Source organism: Alligator mississippiensis, chromosome 5 (assembly GCF_030867095.1).
Source record: "Alligator mississippiensis isolate rAllMis1 chromosome 5, rAllMis1, whole genome shotgun sequence".
Classification (NCBI taxonomy): domain Eukaryota; kingdom Metazoa; phylum Chordata; order Crocodylia; family Alligatoridae; genus Alligator; species Alligator mississippiensis.
The window spans coordinates 159128283-159151721 of record NC_081828.1 but is presented as its reverse complement, the minus strand read 5'-3'; the positions used below and the strand labels follow the sequence as shown (position 1 = coordinate 159151721).

General features: G+C 42.9%; 1 long non-coding RNA gene across 3 annotated transcripts in view; it reads left to right on the top strand.

Annotated features, from left to right (window-relative positions):
• The window catches only part of LOC109285825 (uncharacterized), a 43696-nt gene extending 23664 nt beyond the window's left edge, over positions 1–20032 (top strand). For all 3 annotated transcript variants that reach the window (XR_002093690.2, XR_009462624.1, XR_002093689.2), the window contains one exon: positions 19003–20032. This is a non-coding gene — a long non-coding RNA (uncharacterized LOC109285825). The remainder of the gene's footprint in view (positions 1–19002) is intronic.
• The last annotated feature ends 3407 nt before the right edge of the window (positions 20033–23439 follow it).

The following is a 23439-nucleotide window of genomic DNA, read 5'->3' as shown; positions in this document are numbered from 1 at the left end:
GCATGAGAGAAGATAAGTTATATCTAATTAACAAGGAGTTATCATAGTTTGTGGTAAATAGTGAAAATATATAAACAAACAATTCAATATGAATCTACTGCCTATACAGAAGATGCAGTACAACTATGTTGATAGGGTGAGTTGCTGTAAGATAAAATAGTTATACAAAATCATCTACTAAGATGATAACCTTACTACTGTTCATAATCTCATTTTTAAAGAAACACAGTTACAAAGTGCTGAACTTGCTGTATCAAGTTGCTAGGTACAGGCCATTCATCTTTCAGTATATCGAGCGTGCTTACACAGAAGAAGATGGATAATGATTCCTATGAAGGCCAAACCATAGTGTTTCCTTATGCTAGTAAAGAAATGTGTCCCATAGTCCTAAAAAGGCAGAAACACCCATGTGAGTATACCAAGAGGGCCACTGACGCCCTGGCATGCTTTACCAAGATAAACGTCCTTTTTCTTGCCTAGTCTGAGGTGTTTCATTTCTCAAAAGACACAAGACACCTTTGTAAAATGTAAGTGTATATTCTCCCTCAAGATTATAGGCAGTTTCAATTCCAGTTATTTCCATTTTGTCATCTGTCAAGAGTAAGTTAGTTTAACGTGTGCAGAGTAGTTTGAAAATGTTAGATGTTATTTACATATTCATTACCGTATCTGAAATGTGAGAGAGAGAAAGAGCGCACACACACGTGCATAAAAGTACTTGCATATTAAATGTCAGGATGGAAAGTCAAGCACTCAAGTGTCAAAATTAAGGTTGTTCACTGTGCAACCTTAGTGCTGCCTCTTTGTATTATGTCATGGTCTTTAATTACATGATTACATACTACTGTTTTTGAAAGGACAGCTGCCTCGTTAGTGAAGAGATTTTTGTTTTTATCCTTGTCATACAATATATAGGCATAAACCCTACTTAAAATATACCATACACACTGCACTGAACATAAAAAAAATGATTTCCTCGGGGGTGCATTCACCAAAACAGCCTTCTCTATAATGGAAAGTCAGGCAGCCTTTACGATATACCTTGCTACTAACCTAGTAACTGATATAATCAATGATATTCACGTCAGATATCCTCAGTTTGCAAGTCAAAAGTTTACTTTTCTATGTAGCTAGAAATAGACACCTGAGAACATAAACATGAATCTGTAGCATTTTGCTTCCAATAGCACTAGATAGAATGATCTGACACCTACAGTTTACCTGATAATTTTGTTAATGAGCTGAAGAGAAGCCAGCTTGCTCCTTCTTAGTTATGCTGGTGTTTCCAGTGTAAACTAACAAAAGAGTGCTCATTTCTCAGTTACACTGCAGATATCTGATGTAATTTCATTAAATACCAGCATAAATAAAAATATATGTATATAATAACTATTACATATTAAATGTAAATATTATTTTATTTATATTTTGTTATCAAAATAGATCAGACTAAGATGCAGAGGAAGAAGACACGTTGATGAAAACTTGCCATTAGCACACCAATAATCCCTATTCTGACCTTAAAACAATAATTGATCAGAAACAGTGATTAAACAGCTTTTAGAGTATACATTCATTTATTCCTTCACAGAGCCCCAGCCCGCAGTAGGTAGCCCGCCTCTGCCCCACACATAAATCTGGGGGGCACATGCCCTCCATGCCACCCCCAGGGGTGTGTGCAACAGCAGGGAGCCATGCCCTCCCCCACACCCACAGACAAACCTCCCACAACTGTCCCATGACCTGCTCTGGCCCTGGGGCCTCATTTACCCCAGCCTTGTCCCTGCCCCACTTCCTCCGTCACTGTAGGGGCCTCAATCTGCCCCCACCCACTTCTTCCCCTGCCCCTTCCCCTCCCTAGACTTACCTGCTGGGTGTTGCTCTACACACTGCTGGGTTGCATTCCTGTAGGGTTACCATATTTATGGTTATAAAAAAGGACACCTGTGGGGGGAAGACAGTAATATGCCCATGCCCTGCTGCTGCCCTCCCAAGCCAAAGCCCCCTCAGCCCTGCTGCTGCCCCTCACTTCTGACCCAAAGTAACCCACATTCTGCCAGGGCATGTGGGTCCCCCGTCTCCCTGGGCTCCAAACCTCACACACACACCCAGTCCCCACACTTTCACAAATTCCACACCCCCATACACACCCCCCAGCCATACAAAGTACCTGCATACATTTGCATAATTTTGAGTATTTTTTGCACATAATTTTGAGTTTTTGGCTGTGCAATTAAAATCACGATTAATAGCTAATTTTTTTCATCATGCAACTAATCACAATCAAATTTTTTAATCGTTTGATAGTTCTGCCTACATGATAGATTACTCAGTAACGTAACAGAGAGGGTGATTGGAGCAGCACAGCCCCAGGCACCACCTTTGGTGGGGGGAGGGGAAGGGATGCAAAACTAGCTACCGCTGCAGTAGCAGCTGACTGCATAGTTGCAATTGGCACTGCCACAGCTGGCACTGCCCCATGCATCACAGAAGCCTTGCTAGACCACTCCTTTAAATAAGAGACTGGACAATCATATACAATTGCTTTTCCAAAAAGAGAAAAAAAAGAAGGGGGGAAAAACGTTAGCCTTGCCATCCCTTGCAAATTCAGTTATAGGAAAAAGAATGAGATTACTATGAGGATAGTTTGTGATTCAGTTTGTAAAGGTTTACCAGAGTAAGTACAAGAGCTTGGGAAACAGAGCCTCCTACAGACAGATTTCAATTAATCATCATTGGACCAGTTGTGTAACAAACCAATTAAGATTAATTGGGACCTTAAAGCATTCTTGAAAGTATCAGGTAGTATCACATCCCAACAGAAGCTGCTAATTGTAGATTCCCCACTGTTGACTCTATATCTGGGGATTAGCACTAATAAATCTCAGCTCTGGGAAGTAAGGTCAAAGTCAGATGAGGATCTGGTGTCTTGATGGTAATAATGCTTAACTCCCATAGTCATTAGTAGAGGATGACCACATACAGTGTGACAAGAACTGATCTCCTGGAGAGCCAGCGAAATAGGAAAATGGCCCCTGGAGATTTAATAACCTTTTACATACCCCTTTTGTTACAAAGCATATGCAAGGGACTATACACGTTATTCTATTCTCTGACTTAGGGCATCTCGAATTATAACTGCTGTGGAAGATGGTCATTAAGGGACATGGTGCAACTGGGGTGGGCAAAATGTGGCCCGGGGGGCAGACATGGCCCACCAGGCCATTCTATCCAGCCCGCAGGGCCCCTAAAAAATTTAGAAAATAAATATTAATCTGCCCTGTCATGTGGCCCTCGATGGCTTGCCAAAACTCAGTAAGCAGCCCTCTGCCCAAAATAATTCCCCGCCCCTGTGGTACAAGCTAGTGCCCTGTACCCAAGAAGAGCCAATGAAAACATTGATGGATTCACTTAAACTAACTTTAAATCTTCATGGCAAGGCACTAAGCAATGGAGGGTCTGCTCTTCTCCCACCAATGAAAGATTTAATTTCAGTAACTCCCCATTAATGCCCACAGGAGGGGTGTGTAAGTCACGTAGGTGACTACTTTGGCAGACTGACCCTGACTTTTTTATTACTTAGCTTTTTCCTCTTGATAGTCATCTTTCTCTTCCCCCTCCCATGCTGCTTACATGAGTAGCTTCATGGCATACCCATTAGCACTCTAATTCTTTGATAGGTAGGTCAACACTTTAATTGTCAGCCTGTACTTAATAGAGAAAAAAATACTGGAGGCATTTCCTCTTGTTATGTGTAACTTCTCTTGAACACTTAGAAGTTTCAGGTGCCTTTTGACAAGGTATTGTCATTCATGCTGTTAGCATTTTACAGCCAATTGTGGCACAAATTAATATAACCAGGAGAGAAATATAAACTTCTACCAGAAGAGAGAATTTCATCCAAAGATAAATGCACAAGTGAACTCACTTGCATTAAAAGCTTGTATCATAACCCATCTGAAAATCCAGATATTTATATTCTTGATGTGTTCTTCTTATAGTTACACTCATACCTGGACATGGCTTAAAGATAGAATTCATTTCACTCTACATATATGCATTACTACCAAAGTGATCATCTTTCCTCAGTTGTTCCTACCATTTGTCTGTCTAACTACACTAGGTTCTACAGACAATACATTCAAGAGTTTATTTTCTGCAGTTTAAGTTCTACAGACAATATGTTCAGATCAGGGCTCAGTGTTATCTGGGTTACAGGTAACCTTGCAGGTTGGCTATTGAGAAAAGAGGTGAGACATGTCTACAGCCCAACTTTTTATTGCTTGCACCCCAGAACCCAAAAACAGTTATACCAAAGTCCATCTAGCTACCCATGACAAAACAACATAGATGACATACATACCAGCAGGGGAGATTTAAGAGTGGGAAGGAGGATGGTGCACAGGCTGACAATGGGTCTTCTTGGATTTGCCAAGTTCTCCAAGAGGCTATGCCCTATATTTACAGGTGGCTTATTCCAAATATTCTAATAAATCTTCTCTGATTTTTATTTAAACTTAAATACATTTATTATAGGTTTTATTTAAATTTTTTCATCTCACTGAATTTTTGGGGTAGCGGGCTGAACCAGGTATCCTGTGGATTTGGAAGGTCTCGTTTAATTGAAATTTATGTCCTTGGGAAAATAAAAGGGAGGATCTGCTCTTCTCCCACCAATGGAAGGAGATCCTTTCCTTCACCATTATGGAATGCTGTTCAGCACTGTCCTGTTTCTTCTTCAACCTTAGGTTATAGTCTTCACTGATAATGCTGCTTTGTTTTTACAACTTATCTAAGAATATTAAATTATGATATATTTGGAATATTTAAATTAAGGTATTGTGCTCTTTTTAATTGCATATCATTACTGGTTTAGCTGGACATGTCAACTGCTTCCTTTATTTTGCTGACCAAGCTGGTTCTCGTACCTGCAAAGGTTTACTCTACAGCCACCCAGAAATAGGCTCTGGGCCTTCTGCTTAGCCACACTTCTGCAGCTTGGTCTCAGCCCCTCGAAAATGGCCAAGGCTGGCAACAGCACTGTCCAAGGTCCAGCCAGTCCCAATCCACTGAGGCCACAGGAGCCAGCTATATGCCCCATCCCACCTTTAGAAGCTGGCCCTAGACCATGGATTTTGCATACTGTCTGGGCAAAGACTTTGCTCCTGACCTCACTGCAGTTTCTGGATTTGGTCACCCCAACCTTAGCTTCAGTGCCCAGCTGTCCTCTAACTCCAGCTTTGGTACCCAACCTCTCTGAATCCAGTTCCTGGGCTGTGCCTGACTATCAAGGGCCCTTCCCTGACCTTCCATGCCCAGATCTCTAACAGATAACAAAAAAAGATATTATTCTCCATTTCTTCACTTGAACTATCTTTAGCACTTTAATTCAACACATTCAGTATTATGGGGCACCCATTTAGTGACAAATACAGTTTTATTCTTGATCCAGTTGCCCAGAAATCAATTAAACTGACATCCCTGTAGTGCCTATAAATTACAAAAGCTTTCCCAAGAGAGGATTAATCACTAGCTATTATTCTGAAGTCGGCTCCATTTAATCTTCTTAGATTCCTATTAGGGAAAGAGATTAGGAATTTGTTTCTAAATAGATGCATACTTTTGTTTCTACTATTATTTAAAGAATAGCACTATCTTCTATGTAAAACATACAGTCTGTATGTACCTCACCAGCCAGTTGACATGTGTCATCACCCGAGATAAAGACTGGACTGGGGTTCTGGACTGCCAGATCTGCTAAAATGATTAGCACTGCATAACAAGCCACATTGTGGGAAATAAACACAGAGGTTGTAATCCAAGAATTGAAATTACACATCTATTGCTGGCTAGCAATATTACAGCCTTATACCTACAGAAGGATTCAGAGACCAGTTGAACATGGAACTGGAGTGAGCTCATCTTTGTTAACTTTGACAATTCCAATGCGTCTTTCCCCACAGACTGCAAGCAGAATTCTGTTCCCATTTAAACGTCCCTAAAAATGGACCAAGCCTATTTCCATCAGTTGATTTGTTCTTGATGTAGAGAGATATAAACAAGAGCAGAATTTGGCTCCATACTCAGTATCTGCAATTAGAAGACCAGCCAATCTGCTGACTTCAAATCTACTTCATTTGTTCAGAATTGCAACACAAATTACATATCAACACTAGAAGGAAAAGCATATGAAGGATCTCTAGCACACTGAAGTCCAGATTCTCAGCTTCAGATAAGGAATGTACCATGTTAGAGGCAAAGGAGCAAGGGTGACTTGAGAGAGTTGTCCAGACCAAGAGATGGATGTCTAAGTCTTCTGCTTTTGCTAACAGTTCAAGGTGTCTAGACTTTTGAACTTACAGTCAACTAAAGGAGCAATCTTAGGAGCTATTTTTAAAAATAAAGTCTCATATTTATTTTCAAGGTAATGCTAGATATTGCAGTTCAAAATTTATTCTAACTGACATAATTACATTTCCAAACTGCTGGATGTATACTCTAAACAAAAAGTATACAATAAACAATGTTCCTCCCATCTCACCACCCCACATTTTCAAAAGAAGTTCAATTCTGAATTCTTTAAAGTAAAACAGAAGATACAGTCTATTTTGTGAATGGGGCCTCCTAGATTTAACCTTGCAAAAAGGTGTTTTAATGCACTTTGCCTGGATAGACATTCTCACAGAAGTTGCAAGATAACACAGCATTAGATAATCAGTGACATAATGGGTGCATCTACATGAGACATTTACTGCGCAGTTGACTAATTAGGTGCGCAGTAAGCATCAGACATGCACCCCTACTAAGCCAGAGTAAACTACTCTGCAGCAAGACAGTACTTATAAATAGCTCTACAGCAGTGCACATGTAGATGCTGCCTCAGCTGGCTAGGGTATAAGGGTACTTCAGTGTGGGGGCTGCCTGCCAGCCAGGGCTGCTCTGACCTGGCTCAATGTGCTGTGAATGAATAAACTCTGGAGCAATAATGGCATGTGCCCAGAAGCAATAAACTCTGGAGTTCATTCATGCACAGTATATTGCATGTGTAGATGTGTCCAATCTGTCATATTTTCTGGGGAGGGGGGGGTTCTTAAATATGATGCATCAGCTCTGCTACCAGTAATTCATAATCAAAGTCAGCATCAGCCGTTAGAAGGGCTGATTAAATAATCCTTCTTATGCCATCAGGCCTCACTGGTCTTGATCTCTGTTTTCAAACTCAGATGTCACATCTACAATCATGCAGATCACCCTTCTGACTTAAGACTCTGTCTGGAGAGGCAGAAGAGTCATTTCCATATGGCCCCTGACAGACAGAACACTTAGGAAATGATTAACCAGTTATTAACACAAATAGGTGTAATAATTTTGGATCTGGTTTCCATTGTACCTTAAATTGAACATATGGCAGAGCTCAGACCACACCAGGATTTCAACTGGCCTTAACGACCTTACCAGATGACAATCAGCTGATTATTGGTTGGTTCCAGGACTGCATCAAGGCTCAAAATAGCCCCAGTGCAGTTCTGGAGCCAGCCAAAGATCAGCTAATCATCATCAGCCATCAGGGACCACACTGTGGCCAGTTACAGCACCTGTGATGTTCCAATCGAGCCAATGATCAGCTGATCACTGACCAGCTCTGGGGACTGCACCAGGGCTCCAAGCAGGCCCCAGTGGAGTCCCCAGAGCCAGCTGACAATCATCTGATCTTCAGGCATCTGGCTTTCAACTTGCCAGTGCAGGGATAGCCTGAGATTATGATCCTGGATTCCCCCTGCACTGACAAATACAGCACAACTGGGATCTGATTTCTGATCTCAAAAATCACACATCCTGTCATGCACATATGGCCCGACAGGAGGCATGATTATTAGTATTAAGGATCAGATCTCATTGTGCCTTTAAATGAATGCCTGTCAGTAGCCTGTGAAATGCTGGAAGGGCAAAATTGGAAAACAGATTAACTTGTTTAGCAGCATTTAAAGTCAGGCATGTCATATTACTAAATACTTAAGAACAGCAGTTCATAGTGGACATACAAAACTGCCAAGATTACTGACTATATTCAAAGTGTCAGATTTCCTGGTAAAATAATCTTTCTGTGTTTTTGGAACAAGTCTGGTTAAAGACAATATGACAAGATTTTGAAAATGTATACAAAAATGATGCCTGCCCTTAGAAAACTAACTACTAAATATACTCTCTCTCCTGATGGGCGTTTCTATCCACTTGATCCAATTTCCAGAGTCTTTTCAATTTAGGTTTAAGTCTTCAGGACATAAACTAGTAGGGCTGGAAGGGATCACATGAGGTCATCTAGTTTACCTCCCTGTTCAAGGCAGGATCATTTCTGATCAAACAGGACAAACCCCTGGTTGAACCCCACCCAATCATCCTCTGACCTAGATATTGAGCCACTTATAACTACTCATTGAGCACTTTCATTGCTGGAAGTCCTCCAACATTGCCATTCACTGCAAATAAAAGTTACACACAATGAAAAATAAGTGCAAATTTCATCCAGAGGTCTAATTTTAATAGAAATAGGTCTTACGAAGACTTGAATAAAGACTATTTTTATGTAGACCAACACGGCTACAACCTAAACCCCTGCAACATGGAAGATATCGAATTCAGCCGTCTGAAATGGAAACTGTACAACATGAAAAAGAAAGAAGCCAGACTCAACAGGACGAAGGGTTTTTGAACCCAAAAGCTTGCTTAATAACTATTCTCCAACCATTTGGGTTGGTCTAATAAAAGATATCAAATTCACCCAAGAAACCTTGTCTGCCATTTTTACGTAATGCCTTTAAGCAAGTCATACCTTAAATTATATATTTGATTTAGTAAAACACATTTATTGTTAGTGGAGCAATCATCAATACATGGACATGTACTAATAAATTCCCAAAATACCCTTATCAAGGAACAAATTATATGTGGCTAAATAAGTAAGTATTTGCACACTGTGATTAAACATTCTAACTTACCACAAAAAGGGATAGTCTATGTTTATACTAAATGAGCTAGATTTCTTTTCAGCCCGGCAGTAACTGTTAAGCATTTCTTCATTAGCATATTAAAAAATCATTCTCTACAAACATTAATTATGGTCACTATAATTAACACAAATTAAATATGAAAGGAAAACCATTATTTAATTTAATACCAGCATTAAAAAGCTAGAAAATGTTATTTTAAATTAGCCAGCTAACAAGCCATCAAAATTGAATGCAACCAACAGCACCCTTGAAGTAAATTATGCATTTATTTCACTTATCAATCATGAACAATAGGTCCAAGATTTTCACGTCCTAGATTTTTTGTTCTGTTAATTCAGCCCCTATTATAGATCTCTGCAGCAAGATGAATTTCAAAAAAAGGAAGGTGTTAGATTGATGAACTTCAAATTTGTGCTCACTAACATCTACAGTAAGGGTGCTCAACCTCTGGCCCATGGGCCAGATGAGGCCCACAGAGCCATTGCATCTGGCCCGTGGGGCACCCCATGATGTAGAAAGTTTGGCAGTGCGAGAGTGGTGGCCATTAATAGTCACCCTCCCCTCTGCCAAATTACCAAAACCCAAGCCCCATGCAGCCAGTTGGGGCCAGGCCATGCTGCAACCCCTTCCCCACAGGGCTGGGTCACACCCCTTCCCCCTGTGAGAACAGGGTGAGCCAGGCTATGCCCTCTTCCCCCCACAAGCTGGGCCACACCTCCTTCCCCCCACAGGGCTGGGCCATGCTTCAATCCTTTTCCACCAGGCTGGGTCAAGCTCCTGTCCCCTGTAGGGCTGCATTGGAGCCAACCTGCCCCCAGCCCCCTTCCACACAGCCAGATGGTGCCTGCCATGCCCTCTGGGGCACCAGATCAAAAACACCTGCTGGATCCAGCCCATAGACATATTGGATACTGCAATCCAGCCTGTTGCAAAGAAAATTAAATTTGGTCATGTCAAGTTGACCAAACTCCCAGAAGCCTTTTTGAGATGATTTAGAATTGGCAATGGTTATGGTCTGAAGCTAACCCCAGTAAAATGCTGACTGCACATTTAAAACAGAACAATAGGACTATAATGTGGTGACCATTGGGACTAATTAAATGTAAGAACAGGATAACAACAGGAAACATAATAGGAAAAGATTCCAAGTGTGTAAGGATATGCTATTGTCTACTCAGAATCTATCAGTTAAAATATTATAATAATAATCAGCTTAGTTAGCACTGATGATGGTGATGTCACTAAAGGGTTAAATAGCCTAAGCAAGTGAAGTCAGTGTTCGCTGTTTGTTGTTTGGATTTCTGAGGGAGAGGTCTGCATGGATTTCTAAGGAAAGATCAAGTCTTTGGATGGGAGGAGCACAACCCAGGACGTTTTCCCAGAATGGATGGCTGAGGGAAGCAACTCCTGTGTAACAGCTCTAGACAGACTGTGAAGCGGTGAAGAATCACATTCACGTGCTCAGTCTTTGGTAACTGTCTGCTTATAGTCTGACAGTCCCAGTAAAGTTGACTACTTATATTCTGACAACTCCAGTTGAGTCCACAGAGTTCTCCTTGCCCACAGAGAAGTAGGGCTTGAATGAGTTTCAGCCCAACACGGCCCACTGGGCAAAAATGTTGAGCACCACTGACCTACTGCATTATAGGAAAAATACTGTAGGTGAACGTGTTTCACGTTTGATGTTAGAGGAAAGCATGCAACAGATTGGTACGATGTGTTATGCTTGGGTCATTCTGTGCAATGTCCACAGGGAAAAGACTGCATTAGGCAAACTCTGAACACATGCTACCTCTCATGTTTGGTAAAGAAAATGACAAAACATAGCTTTATCAGTGCTTTATTTGTGGCTATGTACTTCATTTCAAGTTACAGTTCAAGAATAATGCAGAACATAGGGGCTGGATTTCAATGGAGCTGTGATAATTTACAGCAGATGAATACCTGCCCCAGTGTTTGCATTCTTCAGTGAGACCTCAGGAGAGTTTACATGATCCTTTAACATTGCAGTACTCAGCAGCAGAGTATCCTACTTTTAAAGGGTGTATTTATGGCAATACTTCAGAATCAGATTGCAAGTATTCAGTGCAAAGCACCATGTGATTTCAGTTTTTATCAGAAAACAAAAGGAGAGTGATTTGATAACTTGTTGCAGGCCTGCATTGCCTGAGCTATAATCCCAATGCTTAGCTTCTAGATAACAAATCTCATAGCATATAATTTGAAAAATATTCATGATAAGACTAAAAATATATATTAGTTGACATTCATAGAACTCTGGAAATTTAGATTATTATTTTGTCTATTCATGTTTGGGCTTTCACCTTAATACTTCTAAGGTCGGATTTTCAGAAGCACCAACCAGCAGTAGTTCAAATGGACTTTAACTGAAGTTGCGGGTGGTTAGCGCACCTACACATCAGCCACAGACTGCAGGCTGAACAACCAAAACAAGCAGTCAAAATGAATATTCAAGGCAAAATGTCTAAACGTAACATGTGTTTGTATCACTTAGAAGTATGGTGGCAGCTCAAGTGCATGAACAGAATGCAACAAGTAAAATGGAGGCTTCCAGCAATTCTCAAGCATTCCAGCTGATTTGATAAAAGTATAAGGAAAAGTGAATCTGGTGCACCAGTCAAGATCAGAGAGGAACCCAACGGCTTACTCTATAATTCTTTGTCTCTCTCTTCTAAGCAGAACCACTATGCAAAGGCTTTGGCTTCATCGGAATGAGAACAACATTTGCAGAATCACTTTACATTAGGTTCATACTAACTTGATGTTGACACCACAGGTGGGTTTCCACTGGAGATTTGAACCATTTTTAGTCTAAGGAGATGGACACACGCATCTGCTCATTAACAAAGCCCAAATAGATTAAGATGCCCAGAAGAGACTAACCTCTTGATGACCTCAAAAGACATATGGTCCCCTACTTTACCCTTACAAATCAAGCTTAAGTGAGAGACCCCTTAGATTCTAGCAGGCCCTGCCTGCTGGTTCTGCCGGCTGCAGCACAAACAGTAAGATGAGGGATCTGAAGGTACTAATCTGTGTGTGGTAAACTCGCTCATTAAGCCCCACAATACTCTTATTTGCAGGAAGCTCTATCAGATCCATTTCATCGGTAAGCAGAAAGAAGCATTGAGGGAGTTAAAATCTAAAACTATGAAATCACTTGGGTCCAGACAGGATGGATCTCTTGGTCTCCTCTGACATCTTGTATAACCCAGACTGAGTACTTCTCTACTGAGCCCAATCATTTGTATTTGACTAAACACATACATTTGCTCAAGTGAATCAGCTGAGAGGTTGGGAAGACATCCCAGAAATCAGGACTCCCTGTGTTCTCAATTCTCCAACCTCTTCATTAAAAAACAGGCCCCAAGGAAACCAGAATTGTCTGCTGGCCCACCAAATGAGGTAGCTAGCTTGGGAGTCCCCATGAGCAGCAGAAGCTGATCCTTAAAAATGTTTTATAGCTCATTAAGAGGAACTGTAATTATAATACCATTAAGGCATTTTCAAATCAGCCTGGAAAATAGATTAAACAGAAGCAAAAAGCAATTACTGTGCAGTTAAAACAATAATTAATCTTGCACGCAAAAAAAAAAAAAGCCTTAAAACACTTCATGAACTCCTAAAAGGTCCCTGCTGCAAAGTGTTTTCAATTCAAGGCAAAAAAACCCCCAAACAACCAGAAGTGAAAAAAAAAGAAAAAAAGCAGGAGACAGAACATAAAAGCTTCAAGCAAGGTAACAGAAGAAGTGATGTTTGCTGCCAGAATTGTTGAGGACACAGTTTGGGTACTTTTTTGTCTGAATATTTTTGGATATTCTTTTTTGGTCACTTCTCCCTTCCTTCTTCAGCTTTCTAGCCTTCATAGATTCATTCACAGATGATAGGGTCGGAAGGGACCTCAATAGATCATCGAGTCCGACCCCCTGCATAGGCAGGAAAGAGTGCTGGGTCTAGATGACCCCAGCTAGATGCCTATCTAACCTCCTCTTGAAGACCCCCAGGGTAGGGGAGAGCACCACCTCCCTTGGGAGCCCATTCCACACCTTGGCCACTCGAACTGTGAAGAAGTTCTTCCTAATGTCCAGTCTAAATCTGCTCTCTGCTAGCTTGTGGCCATTATTTCTTGTAACCCCCAGGGGTGCCTTGGTGAATAAAACCTCACCAATTCCCTTCCGTGCCCCCGTGATGAACTTATAGGCAGCCACAAGGTCGCCTCTCAACCTTCTCTTGCGGAGGCTGAAGAGGTCCAGGTGCCCCAGTCTCCCATAGGGCTTGGCCTGCAAGCCCTTAACCATACGAGTGGCCCTTCTCTGGACTCTCTCCAGGTTATCCGCATCCCTCTTGAAGTGCGGTGCCCAAAATTGCATGCAGCACTCCAACTGCGGTCTGACCAGCGCCTGATAGAGGGGAAGTATCACCTCCTTGGATCTGTTCATCATGCATCTGCAGATGCACGATAAAGTGCCATTGGCTTTTCTGATGGCTTCGTCACACTGCCTACTCATGTTCATCTTGGAGTCCACTAGGACTCCAAGATCCCTTTCCACTTCTGTGCCACCAAGCAGGTCATTTCCTAGGCAGTAGGTATGCTGGACACTTTTCCTCCCTAGGTGCAGCACTTTGCATTTCTCCTTGTTGAACTGCATTCTGTTGTTTTCTGCCCACCTGTCCAACCTGTCCAGGTCTGCTTGTAGTTGTTCTCTGCCCTCTGGCATGTCTACTTCTCCCCACATTTAGTGTCATCCGCAAACTTGGACAGAGTACACTTCACTCCCTCGTCCAAGTCGCTGATGAAGACATTTAAGAGTATCGGTCCCAGGACCGAGCCCTGCGGGACCCCACTGCCCACACCCTCCTAGGTCGAAACCGACCCATCCACCACAACTCTCTGGGTGCGACCCTCTAGCCAATTCACCACCCACTGGACTGTGTAGTCATCCAAGTCACAGCCTTTTAACTTGTTCACCAGTATGGTGTGGGATACCGTATCAAAGACCTTCCTGAAGTCTAAGTATATGACATCAACCCCTCCTCCTGCGTCCAGGTGTTTTGTAACCTGCTCATAAAAAGAGACTAGATTAGTCAGGCATGATTTACCTGCTACGAACCCATGCTGGTTTCCCCTCAGCATGATTTGTCCTGCCGGGCTCTCACAAATGTGAGCCTTGATAATTTTTTTCAAAGACTTTGCCTAGGATAGAGGTAAGACTGACTGGCCTATAGTTGCCTGGGTCCTCCTTCCTCCCCTTCTTGAAAATGGGGACCACATTGGCCCTTTTCCAGTCCTCTGGGACTTGGCCCGTGCGCCACGAATGTTCAAATATTCCCGCCAGTGGCTCTGCAATGATGTCGGCCAGTGCCTTCAGTACCCTCGGATGGAGCTCATCCGGGCCTGCCAACTTAAAAGCATCCAGTTCCTCCAAGTAACTCTGCACCATCTCAGGGTCTACGCATGGCATTCTGGTGCCTTGCTGCTGCCTCTCTACAACCCCAGTGAGAACCTTGTCGTGCCCCTCACTTAGGAACACTGAGGCAAAGAACTTGTTGAGTTCAGCCTTGTCCCCCTGTCTGTCACCAATTGCTTCTGCCCATTTAGTAGGGGTCCTATTCCACCCTGGGCTTTCCTTTTACTCCCTATATAGCTGAAAAACAATTTCTTGTTATCCTTTACTTGGGATGCCATCTTCAGCTCCATGGTAGCTTTGACCCGTCTAACTGCCTCCCTACAAGTGCGAGCAGAGGAGGTATACTCCTCTTTGGTAATCTCTCCCCATTTCCACTTTTTATATGCTCCCCTTTTAGTCCACAGGCTGCCCTGGATTTCTCTGGTCAGCCAAGGAAGCCTCCTGGCCCCTTTCCCTCTTTTTCCTCGCATCAGGATCGTCTCCCTCTATGCCCGAAGGATCATTTCCTTAAGGCACAGCCACCCTTCCTGGGCCCCCATCTCTTCAAAACTCCTACTCTGCAGTGCGTCCTTGACTAATCGCCTGAGTTCATTGAAATCAGCTTTCCTAAAGTCTAGCGCTTTCACCCTACTAGTTACCTTACCCACTCGACGTCTTTTGATGAATTCTCTTATTTGGTGATCACTGTCCCCCAGGTGACCACCGATCTGTAGGTCCCCTACCATGTGATCCCCTGTTGCCAATACCAGGTCCAGTAAGGCATTCCCCCTAGTGGGACCATGTACCTCCTGCGTCAGGTGTAGGTCCTGTACACAGGATAGGAACCTGCGTGAACGGTGGGACTTTGCTGTCTGTGTCTCCCAGCAGATGTCTGGGTAGTTTAGGTCCCCCATGACTACCGCCTCCTTATTTTTTATGGTCTCTGAGAGCTGCCTCAGGAGCCCCGAATCTAGTTCTTCCCCTTGGTGTGGGGGTCTGTAGCAGACCCCTACCACCAATCCCTTTCTCCTTGACCTCCATGTAACCTAACCCACAGTCCTTCTACTTTCTCCTCCTTCGATTCCGTCTTGATGAGGGTCGAAGAATATCGCTCATTGACATCGAGTGCAACCCCCACCTTTCTTCCCCACCCTGTCCTTTCTGTACAGCCTATAACCCTCAATATGTACCACCCAGTCGTGGGAAGAATCCTACCAGGTTTCAGATAGCCCAACTAAGTCGTAGGTGTTTACTGCAAGCAGGAGCGCTAGTTCATCCTGCTTGTTCCCCATGCTCCTAGCATTAGTATATAGGCACTTGAGCCCTGTGACTGGTGCCTTTTTTGCCCCCCAGCTCTGATTCCCAAAGGGCCCCTTATTGCTTACCTGCTTATTGCTTACCTGTGCTATATTGCTGTCCGCCCCATGGATTGCAGGTTCCCGATGTTCTCCTTCTTCAGGCTGGGCTGACCTTGTGGGTGCCACATGGTTTGGTGGTCCACGGCTTCCCCCGCCCTCATCTTCCCCTCCCCCCGTCTTGGCTATGTTACTGATACAGGAAGGCCTCCAAGAAGTGCCAAAACATTTTGGGAAGTGGAATTTGATGCAGTTGATTGCATTCCATGTGCCCAGTCATTGCAGAATCTATACCTAACACGGTGAGGGGCTCTTTTCCTAGCGAAGGCACCATTTTTCAGATGAGACATGAGAGGTCTTGTCCATTTGCAATTATTAAAAGATTTCTTGCCTTTCCTGAAAGTAAGGCCAGTATCTCCAGACTTCCCCTTTCTAAATTCCCCCTGTAGTTGGATACGGTAGTATTTTTTTCTTTCTTGTGGTAAGCTGTAAAGTCCATTGTTAACTGTCTACACCTGCAATGTTCTGCCTCTGTGGTAGGATAAGGTCTGCTCCACATTTCTTACCTCTGCCACTGGTCCATAACAAAGCTGAAATTGAGTTCATAAAGCACTAAAATCCCTAAAGGAAAGGAGCTGGAAAAGAGCAAACCATTAATACACCAATTACCTCACATTAAATTATCATAATCCCATCAAGGAAACAACTGTCGGAGATCAGAGCAGCCGCCGGCAGCCGCTTGCTGACCCCCCCCACCGGAGCAGTAAAACTTTCACCTGACAGGCGGGTAGTGATGGATGGGGTGAAATTAACCAGGCACAGACGTGTGTTGGTTACAGGAGATTGTTTACTTACATCACCCAGATAGTGACGTGCGACGCAGGCTGAGCCTTTTTCTGTTACAGTTGCATCGATTACAGTTGAGCGAACGAGGTCCGGTTACAATATCAAGCGATAGCGATGACAAACGAAGCGCGCTGAGAACGGATTATTGAGCCTGCAGGGCTTTACTACGTCAAAATTAATGATGACGGGGGTGATTGACAGCTGATCAGACTGTCAAGCTACTCTGGTGATGGACTTAGGTCTCCCCTCCGAGATTCCCCAGAGGTCTCCCGCTTTAGGCGGAAGTTGCTAAACTATTTATAGACAGAGGTGTCTGACGGAGATACCCAATGATGAACCGTTATGTGGAATTTTTAATTTTCTGGCAAGCAGCAGTTCTTTGTGCTCTCTGGCTGCTATCAGGTTACAAGGTAGTGGGTTAGGTTTTCCTGCTTGTTACGTATGAGGTTACGATGAGGGGCTTACGCTTATTTCTTGACCAGTTATATACAGTTTCCCCTCGCTTTTTATTTCAGCTGACCAATTACCTACAGTTCTCCCTCTGGGTTTTATTGCAGGGATTTATGGCAGGGCTATCCCCTTTCGCTCTGACCAGTCTTAAGTTTTGTTTCTTGGTTGTGACGTGGGCATAAATTTAAGTCTCTGGCAAGGATTTTCTTTTAACCCTTAGTTGACTACTTGAATGGTATCTCTTGCTAGTGGCATGGGCACTGATTAACTGGTTGTGACAACAACAAGTAGTCCAAACTGCTGAAGCCAATAGTTCAGACCAAACATAACAATGTTCAGCAGTAATTGTGTTGGAGTGTTTGTGTAGTCATTCTGGTCCAGGAAATGTGTGAGAAGCAAGGTTTTTTTGGCAATATCTTTTATTGGGCCAACTGTATATTTTGAATAGATGTTAGGCAAGTTTTTGGGCACACATGCCCTTCCTCAGGTCACCTATGGGAGTTCTGCATCTCATTGGCTGCCCCTTACTATGATTTCAGAAACTTCTTCAGAAGGTCAGGTTCAAGTAAACTAGAGTCTAATAACGAACAGAGGATTACATTAAAAAAAAAAAAAATCAAAGAAGTTGTCTGTGGTTTGCCATGCTTTGTGTTCTATATTCAATTTGAGCATGTTGCGCTGATGCCAGGTTACAATGGAAGGCATTAGCCAGCTAATCAAAATAAGACTCGATATTACCTGATGGGAAATAGAGGAAAAAGGGGGGAAAATATTAAAGTGCATCCCGCAGCGCCAGTTCTGCTTACCAAAAGTGGCCCACTAGGCACTCGCATTCCACGCCCGGCTCCACGCCAGCGAGCCGGGCTTCTTACCCATTTAAAGTTTGAGAATAGGTTGAGATCGTTTCGGCCCCAAGACCTCTAATCATTCGCTTTACCAGATAAAACTGCGGAGACAGACGAGTGCCAGCTATCCTGAGGGAAACTTCGGAGGGAACCAGCTACTAGATGGTTCGATTAGTCTTTCGCCCCTATACCCAGGTCGGACGACCGATTTGCACGTCAGGACCGCTACGGACCTCTACCAGAGTTTCCTCTGGCTTCGCCCTGCCCAGGCATAGTTCACCATCTTTCGGGTCCTAGCACGTACGCTCATGCTCCACCTCCCCGACGGGGCGGGCGAGACGGGCCGGTGGTGCGCCCTCCGCAAACGGTGGCCTCGGGATCCCACCTCAGCCGGCGCGCGCCGGCCCTCACCTTCATTGCGCCACGGGCTTTCGTTCGAGCCTCTGACTCGCGCACGTGTTAGACTCCTTGGTCCGTGTTTCAAGACGGGTCGGGTGGGTGGCCGACATCGCCGCAGACCCCGGGCGCCTGGCGTGGCCCTCCCCGCCCAGCGGGGAATTCACATGGTATATTGTGAGCATTTCAGGATAGGAACCAACTTTTTGTTGTGTCTGTATATATAATGCCTAGAAAAATGGGCCCTGATCAATAGTCTCCAAAACAATACCAATAAATAAATAATGTTACTATATTATAATGCATATTTTGTTATAAAGCATCTTTGCATTTCATTCTGTTTAAATTCAACCATTAGAGTAATACTCCAGAGCAAAATCCCCATTGTCTCCAGCAGCACAACTATCTGCAAGATGATTAGGAAAAATAATTCGTTAGTACCTAAAGGTGAACAAGACAGGCAGTGTCAACAAGGGATATAGTGTTAATTAAGGACACTTGGTGTGTTCCAGCTGATTTTTCTGTTGTGTACCAGGAACAGCCTATCATATTTCAGAAAAGAGCATGTATGCAGTGTTCAAAGCCAGCTTTACATCCTGGTTCTTCCCTTTGGCTTCCTATTATACCCACTGACTTCCTATGTGCTCTTGATATTATCACACTAACATGTTTGAAATCATTCCTTTTTTCCTAGGGATTGCAATTTCAGAAATTCTCCTGCCTACTCAAAAGAAGCTCTGGAGGCAGATAAAAACTACACTTAGGCCACCCCAGTGCAATCTACACACATTATGGACCTCAACACTTTAGTTTTTGACAGTAGCATAACTAGGGATGGGTGGGAGGAGCACTGGAATTGCCATCCATCCCCATGCCTTAGCAGCAAAAGCAGCCCTATGATTTACAGTTTCATAGATTGTAAGGCCAGAAGGGACTGTTTGGGTAGCTTGTCATATTTTATGCTTTAAAGTTGCACCTGTTTATAGAGTGGTAAATTATAGCATTGTTTAAAGTTTTCTTTACATTCAGCCTAAAGTTCTGTATAGTCTCATTGTTCTGAACTTGTCATTTTGCTGGCATTTGCAATATCAGCTGGCCTTGTTTCTTGCAAGTAGCTTATGGCCTTGAGTTTGCTTGCATGATGTTTCTTTCCTTTTTCTATCACTGAGGTTTTCTAACACAACATAGTAATAGTTGTGTTACTAGCTCAAATTAACTGAACTTGGCCCTAATCAGCTGAATGAGAGGGATTAAATGATTGGATATGTTAATGAAAGGTGATAAAGGAGTCCAATGGACAATATTTAAACTAAGACACTAGAAAAAGGCCAAATTAAGAGGTGTGCTTGTAATGGGGATGTTGAACAAAAGAATACAGGATAAAATATGAACAATATGCTGACTGCAGGTAGACCAATCCAAAAGCAAGGAGTCAAAGAAGTCAAGTTAAAGAAAAGCATAAAAGGGGGAAGCAAGAAAGTTAAGTGTCGTTGTCGTCATCGTCATTATTTACATCATGAATCCAGCTTTCAGCACCTGTCTGGATCATCCCAGCCAACGACGCACCCTTTGCTTCAAGAACTGAGTGGCCATCTTTTCTGAGAGGCAAAGTAACATCTGGGATTCGGTGAGATCATTGTACTAAATGTTTTTTCTCTCTCTGAATATAAGAACTGCTGAGATAATACTTGTTGTATTAATAAAGTTAAACTTTGATTATAGGACACCAAGTTGTCTTTGTTCATATTTCACATTCCATTTAAGAGTTAATTTTGCTTTAACGATCCCTAAGCACTATCTGCTGGTCAGTGGTGCAAACAGGACCTCAGATGATCATCGGGCCCAGCCCCCTGCAGCAAGCAGGAAAGGTAACTGGGGGTCAGGTGATCCCAGTTTACCCATCACAGGAACTCCCAAGCAGGCCTCAGCCACTGTGGTTGCTTTAAAAGAAACTGCTAAGATGGCCAGAACATGCAGAGACTGCTGCCCCCCACCCCTGCTTCAGAGCCATGTGTGGGTTTTCTCCTGCTCCCCCCCAACACCCAGAACCACATACCCCATCCCTGCTGTCAGAACCATGTCCTGCCCTTCCTCTCCCCTGCCACTCTCCCACAGGGTTTGCCCAGAGTGCCAAAGCTGCTTGCTATGCCCCTGGTATCTGAACATTTTACAAGCACAAATTAATTTATCCTCATAGCATCCCAATGTAAGGATTGTTTTCCCCTGTGAAAAAACAGACAATTTACAGATGATGTGATTTGCCCAATGTCACAGGAAGTCACAAATGAATTAATTTTTAGAGCTGTTAGACTAATGGCAGAATTTCTGAAAAATGAACAAGGCCAGAGCAAGGGTAAGAAAGAAAATCCTTTAATGGGTACAGGACCTACAGTTCTTAACCTGTGATCAAACAGAAGACGGGTAAGGCAAGATAATTTAAATTGGATCCATCAAGGAAAGTCTGTCTGAAACATACCTTCAAATACAAAGTGTTCAGTTATATAGGGGTTCCCAAAAAAGTGTTTGCTTTCTCTGGTTTATATCCATTTCAAAGAGAAATCTGTTAGTGTACAACTGTTCATGCTTGCTTTGCAACTTCCAGGAATCTGGATGCCTCAACTCAACTGTTTAACTATCAGCTCAACTCTCATTTACCCAAAAGAAACCAAAATCCATTATTCAATTTCTGATTTGGGGGATACTTCTTTAAAGAAAATAAAACAGACTAAACGTAATGAGACGTGTTGATTGGTGTTATGGTTGTGCAAAACACAGTTTTGAGTTATTATTTTAGAAATAGGGACATAGGCTTGCCTTTGTCCCAACTGTCTCAGGACTCATTTAATTTTTAGACTTTATTTAGATTGTCTTTAACCTTGAGCCCATCCTTATGGCATAGCACCCACACATCTTTCCCTTCCTTTTTTGTCTGTCTGAAGAACCTTTCACTATTTGTTTTAATTTCCTTTCCAAAGTCTCAGTCAGCTTGACTTTTGCTAGTTCTCATTTTATTCTTGTACTGTCTAACTTCTGAGGTGGCTTATCTCCTAGGATAGCTAACCTTTTTTTGATGATCAATCCCTTTTTCCCATCCATTGTATGTTCTCTGCTTTCTAATACTCTTTTTGAAGCAGTTATTTATAACCACAGTGTCCAGTCTTATTTCTCTCTCCAGTAATTTTGAGAGAGATCTCTATCCATGTCCAAATTAACTCCAGCAGTTTGTGGCAGGCTAATTGCACTATTCTATTAAAGCTTTTTTTAAATCTTTCCTCTAAAAGGTTTTAGACCAAACTGACTCTGTTTTATCCATGCTCTGGCTGCTTAGTTATTTTTACAGTTTACCACATTAACATATGCTACTATCCCACTATCTTTACTTTTATTTCTCTTTCCTGAACAGTAGGAACAGATATACTCAGCCTTGGAGACAATGACCTAGGGCAGATGGGGTTAACAAAGCACTGGATTAATACTGGAAATGCCAAATGAGTCAAACATGGGACTAGAAGAGTACCCATTCATTTCTAGCAGGAGTTTGATCAGCAGCTGCAAGAGCTAGAAGAGGCATCATCAGGCCCTCTGTCAGCACACAGGCTGCCCTGTGGTTTTGGTGTAGAAGAAAGGGGGAGGTGTGTGGGTCTGTGTGGATTACCATAGACTGAATAATGTTACCATTAAAGATGCCTTACCTCGAATTGATGACATATTACACATCCTGGCAAAAGCTCAATGGTTCTCTACCTTTGATCTGGCTAGTTTGTACTGGCAGGTAGAAGTATACCCAGAGGACAGAGCTAAGACAATTTTTCACTAAGAAGGGACTTTTTGAGCTTAATGTTATGCCTTTTGGTTTATGCAGTGCTCCTAGTACATTTCAGAGACTGATGGATATTTTGTTAGTGGATTTGCAAGGGACATCCTGCCTGGTGTACCTGGATGATATAATTGCAAAAAGCCAAATCTTTCAGGAGTATTTGCAGAAATTGAAAGCAGTGTTTAAAAGGCTGAAGAAAGTCAACTAAAAAAAATTAAACCTGCCAAATGTCAGCTTTTCTGCGGAGAAGTGAACTTTTTGGGACATGAGATCTCCATGGAGGGGATAGGCTCAAATCCAGAGAAGGTAGAGGTGGTTAAAGCCTGGCCAGTACCTTGAAATGCAACAGAACTGCACCGTTTCTTGGATTTAGCCTCCTATTATAGACAATTTTTGGCAGATTTTGCTACCATTGCAAGCCCCTTACATAAGCTCTCAGATAAATGGAAGTTAATCTGAAACAGAGACTGTCAAGATGCCTTTATAGCACTAAAGCAGTGGTTGATGTCATCCCCTATCTTAGCATATCCCAATCCTCAGTCACCCTTCCCATTGGACACTGATTCAAGTGACATTAGCATCAGAGCTATTTTGTCACAAGTTGAAGGAGACCAGGAAAAGGTACTAGCCTATGCAAACCAAGCCATAAACAAAGCTGAGCACCAGTATGCAACTACAAGAAAGAAATTGCTTGCTGTGGTGACCTTTACACCAAACACTTTCAACACTTCCTCTTGGGAAGATGCTTCACATTAAGAACAGACCACAGTTCTTTCTAGTGGCTACAGTTTCCAATTGCCCTGGGAAACAGTACCAGAATGCTGATGCCTTCTCATAGGCCTCATATAGCAGATATTGAATCTAAAGCTGAAGCAGTGGAGATACAATCACTGTCAGCAGTAGAGAGAGCCAGGGGTGAACCAACCCCAAATACAGTAGAAGCCAAAAGGTTGGCAGATTGCATACAGGACAATGGAACATTGAAAAATTTATAAGGTGGAAGGAAATTGATAGTGAGGAGTTCCTCCAAGAAGGGCAACATCACCTGCGCCTGAAGAAGTACCAGGCAGTGTGACCCAAGCTAAGAATTAGGCAAGGAATACTGGTGCAAAAACTTCCAGAGTCTGCCCAAAAACCTGAGCTTATTCAAATAGTGGTACCAGATAAGGAAATACCAAAATTTCTGCAAGCTGTATATGATTCCAAGACTGGGGGGCATTTGAGTGTGGAGAAGTTCTCTTATAAGATCCGGTCTTGGTCTTTCTGGTTAGGCTGGAGGAAACCTGTTAAAGGGCTGGTGCAGGTTATGTGAGG